Source organism: Mus musculus, chromosome 3 (assembly GCF_000001635.26).
Source record: "Mus musculus strain C57BL/6J chromosome 3, GRCm38.p6 C57BL/6J".
Lineage (NCBI taxonomy): Eukaryota > Metazoa > Chordata > Mammalia > Rodentia > Muridae > Mus > Mus musculus.
Genome location: NC_000069.6, coordinates 148,987,623 through 148,995,629, shown reverse-complemented (window position 1 = coordinate 148,995,629; position 8,007 = coordinate 148,987,623). Strand labels below are relative to the sequence as shown.

Sequence of the window (8,007 nt, the reverse complement as noted above, 5' to 3'; positions counted from 1 at the left end):
TTTGTGGTGAACGACAAAGAGTTACAGTGGCGTGAAAATTCATTGGAGTGACTTAAATTATTGTGGAAAGATGGGGACATTTTAATATCTCACCAGTGAACTGTTTGGTATTATGAAGAATCCATATAGCACTTTACTCTGCAAATGGCTCTTCTGCTTCTCACAAGCTCAGATTTGTTTCTACCAAAATATACAAAAAAAACCAAGTGCTTTCAGAAAGTTCTAAGTAGGGCTGGCATGGTAGCTCGGCTGGGGGAGTGCTTACTCGCTACTCAGCAATCCCTGTGTTCCATGCCCAGCACTGCATGTGACAGACATGGTCATACAATGTCATTCCTGCATGCCAGAGATGGAGGTAGAAGGATCAGAAGAGTGGGGCTATCGTTAGCTACAGACTGGTCTGGACTGCATGAAATCCTGGTTGAAAACTAATGTAGTAAGAAAATAAAACAACAGAAAATATCAGTTAAAGCTAATAGAAATAATCAGAGGACCAAAAAAGCCGAAGTAAAAAGTATCGTGTTTCATAATTTAAATCACAAAGTGTTTTCAAACACGAGATACACCTTATTTATTTAAAATTATTAAATCTATATAAACAACTACATTTCATGTTGGACAGCTATGAGAACTTAGGTTTAATCTGAAAACACCAGAAAATGATAGAACGATATCTTTGGCATCCCATAACTTACAGGGGGCATCTATGTGTTTTTACTCTGTGACTCTTAAGAGTCCTTAGCGAGTTTGGTCATACTGCGGTGGACAGCAATATGAAGAGACAAAGTCATATTCACTGAGCCATGGAAAATCCCATTGCGAGGATTCTGCGAGGCTGCTGCTCAGCACGGAGCTGCCTCCCTCCACAGTTAACACCTGTTTGCTTCTGTTCTGCACCCAAGTGATAGATGCCTGATGGTTTAGGAGGAATGGTACACGCAGGGGCTGGCATCTTGCTTTAGCTTCAAGAATTTTAAAGAAAGGCAGAGAAATTTCATCCCCATGGTTGACGTGGTAAGGTTTCCTTGCGCTAAGTAGAATGGGAGAATGTTCATCTCCAGCCACGCACATCAGGAAGGAGGGATGCGTGAGGGTAAGTATCATGAACAAAATAATGACTGTGAGTTAGGACAGAGAGCTTTGTGAAAAACAGCGCAGTTATCAGTCTTGGTTTGACAGAAACATTGATAGAGGAAGATCTATAAGGCCCAATTAGAGAAAATCCTCACGGTGCAGAGATTAGCAAGAGTTATGGGAACAATCTATGGAAAAGAAGGACTTTGACTTATGAGAAACTCAGTAGAACAATGATTCTGAGGGATATCACTTTTAGTTTTCTTGATTTCAAGTATCATAATTGTAATGGTATAAAGATTGTATAGAGATAGTTATGCATATTTAAACACTTGATATATGCAGAAAAACTCATGCAACCACTTATATGGGTGGATATTTTTTAAAAACTAATAATTATAAAACGATGATCTTAAGATGCATATGATTATATCTCCTAACTAATATCATTAAGCACAGCATACCATAGTCATATTTATATTCTGCTTTTTACTACTCTGCTTGTCAAGGCTGCATCACTTCCTCTTAGGGAAGGTTTGGCCTTCTTGGACAAACTTTACTGAGCCCAGAGAGCTGAGAGAATAATTAAAAACTTATTGGCTTTGCCAAATGCTTTCATATGTTTCTGGTCTCATGGAAAATGAGTTTTGATTTCATTTTAGGTCCATGCATGGCAAGGCAGGGGGAAAAAAAAGCTAGCAACTTTCAACTGGCTCTTTTTAAACCTGTGACTCTTACCACTTGGAGCTGCTCTAGAGGGTTCTGGCAGAGGACTTTCCAGAGCAGGAGGCCCACCTTTTACAGCAACCTTTTCCATACATTTTCTTTGTTTGTTTTGTTCTCTTTTGAGACAAAGATCTTACTATATAGCTCTGTGTAGACTATGCTGGCCTTGAACTCACAGAGATCTGGCTGCCTCTGCCTTGCAAGTGCTGGTATTAAAGGTGTCACCACTATGCCTGCTTTATTCCATACTTTTTTTTCTACTTCTGAGGTAAAAATAATGTGTTCTTTACGGCAGATCCAACGGTCCGTCTGAGACTGTTCTCTTCAGCAGTGTAGTTCAGAGTCACCAGGTTGCTTCACCCACAGGCAAGTACCAGCATCTTTTCCACTGAAGCCCTGTGCTGCTGCCCCTTTTAGACTTTATTTATATTCAAGTTTGCTCCCAGCAGGACAGGGAAGAAGCCACCAGTTGGATTTACTGGCTTATACCAATCACAATATTTTGCTGCTATGACCATCTTCATATTTCTTCAAATCCTTTAGCTTGTTACCTAAACTGTTACTATCCAGACTTCTCTTTAGACAAGTACCTGGTCGCATCCCTGTAAACACAGATACACGGATGGCAAACAGCTTTGAAAGTTAACCTGATTTTGGTATTAGAAATACACGAACCTATTGAATAGAATAATCTCTAGTTTCTTGAGGTTGTTTAAATTAAAAACATGCGTTTCTACAGTTGGGAAAACATGTATGGTAAGACATTTGAGGCCCATCAATCTCTCCCACCACATGAGCTAATGAGTTCCTTCTGTTTGCTTTGAATGAAACCACCATGAGTGGTTAGATGTTGATTTAACATAAAACAAATGGAAATGGGTGTTTCTTTGTCCTTTGTAGAATCTATTAAAAACAAAAACAATTAGCGAGTATGATGGGGAAGTCAATGATTTCGCCATTACTTAAATAATACTCTAAATTGAGTAGTTGCGCGCACTGGGTTGGAAGAAGGCTCCAGGTTTCTGGTGCTGCTCACATCTGTAGACGCTAACACCTCACTCACGGTTCTCTACTACCATCACACCTGTGTTGCTATAGATTGTGTTTTGAATAGTCGTGAAATATCAGGTACATTATGTTTTCTGGATGCTAGTAGGCTCTGTGGAGTGTATCCCATTACTGTTCCCTTCTAATGTCAGGGCTCTGGCTAACAGTTTCATCTTGAACATTTCAATTGACTTGATCGTTCTTGACAATTCTTTCGTATGGTATATGAAGAAGAAAGATTGAAATTCCTAAATATTTAAGACATCTTAAAGTAGATACATTGCTAGGTGTGTGTGTGTATGTGTGTGTGTAGATACATTGCTAGGTGTGTGTGTGTGTTAGCAAGTTAACATTCTTAGGGTGAAAACATTTTGAACCTTTGAGCTATAGAAAATACACACCCTATTGAATCAAGATTGGAAATTCTTATGGGTCATTTTATAGTCCCTAGAGTGTTAACTCACTTTTGGCAAGTTTTCCTGCTTTTAAGTGTGTGTGTGTGTGTGTGTGTGTGTGTGTGTGTGTGTGTGTGTGTGTGATGTTGTCTCCTTAGAAACATAGTGGAGAGTGACTCACTTTATGTCTTGGGCATCAAAGAGTATCAGACCTATGAAATGTAGACAGTGGTTTCTTTGAGAGATTCTTTCTGAGAGAATTAAATAAACGAGCCAACATATGGCCAGCTTAATTCAGGCAAAAATGTCTATTGATTACTCTCTAAGCTCACTAAATAAAAACTTCAGGCTAAGTTTTGCTTCCCCAAAGAAAATAGGATTAGACGGGTCTGTGCACTCACTGGGGCTTCCTGTGAATCAGGCCAGATGAATGAAAACCTTCAAAGCTGAACAAAAGAACTGGCTAAATTTTTTTGGCAAATGCAAATTATTAGTAGTTTGACATACTGTGTTTTACACTCACAAATAAAACATTATTTTAAAAAGAGGAGAATGTGATATTAACGCTCTTTGATGTCTGAAAAGCATTTGTCTGCCTTCTTTTCAGCTACTTTAAGTAGGCTGACTTAACTTTCCTAGGTGGACCAGTGCCTTGTATAGCTTTTGACTAGTAGAAAATCAAAGCACACTGTAATGTTTTGCACGAGCTCTGCAAAGGTGTGTATTTCCCAGGCTATTTTAACTCTGCATGGATGGTATTTGAACTGATGTATCTAAGAAACTCCAAGTGAAGAGTGTCTTTCCTTTAAGACACAGAGACTCTTGGATGGGGACCCCCCAACAGAACCCTTCATCCAGTAGAGGAAACGGGGTCACAGGAGAATCTCTTTCTAATCTGAGATGCTAATGTGTCAGTGATTTGGATATATGCACATTTAACTTCGGGGGTTTCTCCAGTCAAGAACGCATTTGACCAGTATTTGAATGATTTTAGTGCTGCAAACATTTGGCTTTGTGACAAAATGCAAATGCTAATTGATATTCAGAATCTTCGAGTCTTCGGAGCAATCTCCTGTTGACATTTTAATAACATTGTTTGGAATGATTTCCGAAGTGTGGTGACTGCAGCTTATCCGCAGTAAAAAAAAGTACATATTGTTTCTGAAAGCAAACAAGCTCAAGTTTCACCCACTTCTCCATAGGTCTCAAACCTGGGAGAATTAGCCTCTCGAAGACAAATGGCTGCATTCATTAGCTCACTCGGTAGTTCAGGAACACATTGAGAAACTGCATTCTGCTCAGAAATCTTATAATTAAAAAAAATTACAAATTTTATTTATTTATTTATTTGCCTCCTGGACAGCAGATGTTTACCTAGTTTTTAAACGTTTATTTATTTATTTATTTTCTCCTGGCATAATACTGTTGTAGTCTGGTCCTTTCAGCTTGTTTCTGTCGTTTGCTGACACTGTCAGCAGTGAGGGGCAGAGACAGGTTTCGAGAGGACGTGAGAGGTTTCAATATAAGGAAAAGAGGGAAGCAGACCTAAGCGGACGGTGACTGTTCTAGTAAGCAAAGCCTTGCAGTCTCCTTTCCCCTTTCCTTCCGTTGCATATCCTGGTGAGTTTAATCAAAAACAAACAGAACGCTCTTGTGAAATATAGTCAATAAAGTCAAAGTTTAGCTAGCTCTATGTAACTACAAAGAAAAACTCATCGCAATTAAAAAAAAAAATGTAACTTTCGTTAACGAGCGCGCCGGAAATCTCAGGTATCAAAGACGCCTTAGCCCTGGAGCGTCCCCTGCGCGCCGCCGCCGGACGGAGGCAGCCGCGGCGAACAGACCTCCTTTCTCCTGCGAGCAGTCACACAAAAGGAGGGCTGCGGAAACTAAAAGTTTCGGGGCCTCCGGCTCGGGGCACGCGGAGCAGAGAAAACCTGGAGACGGGGTGGGTAAAACAAGCATCCAGAGCGCCTGGGCGCAGTCCTAGCTAGGAGGGAGCTCCTGGGCCTGGAGGGGAAGAGGGACAGGGAGCGGGGTCTCAAGCTGCAGGCCCCAAGCCCGGCCCCCGGTGGCCGGAACGCGATCTCTCCCGGATCCCCTCCTGCACCGGGATCCCAAAATAAAAGCGATGTTTGGAAAGTGCGTGTGTGCGCCCGGGCTGCAGAGCGTGCAGCGGGCGCGCAGTGAGTGGAGTTCGGGGGAGGGGAGGGGGCGGGGTGCAGAGGGTGAATGCTGGATAAGGAACCCCCGGACCTGGCTGGGGGTGTTTGGGGAAGGTACGCCAGACGACTGCTAGGGGGAGGAGAGGGGAGGGGCGCGAGCCTGCGCGGGCGCCTCTGGGGCGCGTTCCGCGGCCGTGCGCGCGTCCCCCGCCGCCACCGCCACCGCCACCAGCGCCTCCCGGAAAGCCCTGCGGCCGCCCCACCGGGCCGAGCCCCGGCCGGCCAGTTTTGGGGCGGCTGCTCGGCCGTCGCCACCGCCACCCGAAAGGCTAGATCGCTTGTAAGTGTGTCCCCTTTGCTCCTCCTCCTCCTGCTCCTTCCCTGCGCTCGGGCGCCCCGCTGCCGCAGCTGCTCCAATGGAGTGGAAAATGGCCATTGGGCGCAATGAGTTCTAGATTATCTGCTCCGCGTTTTGTACTCAGCTGCCTCTCTTCTTTGGAGTTTGCACAAGCCTCTTGGCTGGCAAACGAGGGAGGGAGAGACGGATGCTGCGCCGCGGTCCGCGCTCATATGTTTATATGATTAGCAGTCCTGGGCTGAGGGGGCTGGGGGTGGGGACTGACGACGACGAGGAGGAGGAGGAGGCAGGAGGTGACTCCAGTTCAGCCCTAGCTGAGTCCGTGTCAGGACTTCGGGCTCCCCGCCTCTCGCTCCCTGCTCTCCCTGCTCTTCTCTAGCTCTCACTCTCTCCCGGCTCACACACGCTCACACACACTCGCACTCACAGGCACACACACTTGCACACACACACACACACACGCGCGCGCGCACCCGCACGCAGAGGTGCCCGAGCGCCATCGGGAGCTTACCGGAGGATTCTTAGCGATTGTTGAGGGGACCGGCCTCCCTCCGCGGCTGTGCAGCGGCGCTGCTCCTCCTCGCTCCTCCCGTCGCTCTCCCCGAACCCGAGTTCCTCACCTCCTGCATCCGCCGGGCGCCCCCTCTCCCGCCCCCCAGCCCGGGAGACCCGACATGTGAGGAAGGGCTGGCGGCAGAGTCGTGCCCCAGGCCGCAGGGGCGGCGCGTGCGCCGGATGCAGGTCCTGCCGCCGCTGCCCGCGCGCACCGGGCTCCTCCGGACTGACTGACGGACTTGGCCTCGCTCCCCGGCGGCCGTACTCCCGCCGCGGCTAGGGGACTCCGGAGTCGGCGCACCTCCGCCAGCCTTGCTCTCTCATCCCCCGCATCTTTTGGTTTTGATTTTTGATTTTTTTTTCCGGCTCCGGAGGGAGCGTGCAGCGGTAGGCGCGCGCGTGTGTGGGCAAAGCCCCCAGGGTCGCGGAACGGCGTGTGGGAAACTGCGGGAAGATGTTGACTTAGCCCCCCGGCAGCCGCCCGGGCCGCTGGGCTGCTTGGCTGGACTCGGCGGCTGACGGCGGTGGAGACTCGAGTCGGAGGACACGCCGAAGAGCCGCGCGGCGCCGTGTCCGGCCCGCCAGCCGCCGCCTCCCCGCGCGCGCTCAGCCAGCAGGAGCACCCCGCGCCGGTCGCCTCGGCCCTTCCTTCGCGCCCGTGTCCCCGCGCGGCTCCCCGCGCCAGATTGGCCCTCCCCCGGGGCGCGCTCGCACACCGAGGTAAGCGCCAACAATGTGCCTGTGTGTTGGCTTCGGAGACCTGTTTGCTGGGCACCTCCCGATGGGGCTGACGGTTCGGAGGTTGGCCGTGTCGCGGGGACAGACCCGCGCTGGCCACTCGTGCGCAACCCTTCCCGCCGACATCGATCCGCAGAACTCTGTGCGGTGCAGCCGGCTAGCCGGGCCGCGTGCGGCTATTGTCACGCTCTCGGGAATCAGGCTGGCTGCTGGGGACCGAGAAGGCGGGAGCTCAGGTCTGCGACCCAGCTCCAGACTAACCCTGCTTTTTATTTTAAAGGTGGTGGTGGTGGGGGGGCGATTCTTAAAAATCTTAATAGGGACCGGAAGGTGCCCTTGGTCCTTCACGCAGTAGAGCTGGGGATGGGACTGTCCAGTGCGTACTCGAGGTTGTCCCGCTCCAGGTGTTGGGCCCCTGGCTTGGCGGGGACTAGTCCCTGGGTTGTGGCTGAGAGCGAGTCCCTGGGAAGGGGGCAGTGGGGGAGGGCTTGGATGAGTTGTTGCGGGCCGTCGTTTCTTGTTGGTCAGGTAGTGCTGAGAGGCGAGGTTGAGAGCAAAACACAGCCAGATGTGGCCGCGCGGGTTCAGAGGCTGGCCTCGATCAGGGGCGGTGGGCTGCCGGGGCCAGGGGAGCGGGGCGCAGAGCCCGAGGGTGGCGGGGCCCTGGGACTAGGCGGGCCAGAGCTAGGGCAGAGAAGCTCCCGGACCCGCAGTGAGAGGGCAGCAGCGGGCCGCGCTGGGCCTGCAGCAGAAGTTAAGGGGCGTGGGCTCCGGGCTGCCTTTGGGGTGGGGATTCTGCTGGGTCTGGCGCGAGCCTCAGGTTGAAAGCAACCGGGAGAAGGAGTCGTGGGAGGAGCGCGAGGCTAGGGGGACCTTTGGGGTCGCGGGCGTGGGCTTCTGGATCCGAGACTCCGCCACACGGACGGGGGAGATCCTCAGCGAGAAGGAG

General features: G+C 49.8%; 1 protein-coding gene across 50 annotated transcripts in view; it reads left to right on the top strand.

Moving 5' to 3' along the window:
- Positions 1-6,533: 6,533 nt before the first annotated feature.
- Adgrl2 (adhesion G protein-coupled receptor L2) overlaps positions 6,534-8,007 on the top strand; it is a 173,511-nt gene continuing 172,037 nt past the window's right edge. For 46 of the 50 annotated variants that reach the window (XM_006502462.4, XM_006502424.4, XM_017319823.2 and 43 more), the window contains exon 1: positions 6,959-7,040. The gene's annotated coding sequence lies outside the window, so the exon portion shown is untranslated. Of the gene's footprint in view, positions 7,041-8,007 lie in introns of all 50 variants that reach the window. The other 4 variants (XM_006502433.4, XM_030252944.1, XM_006502440.4 and 1 more) reach the window with 1 other exon arrangement.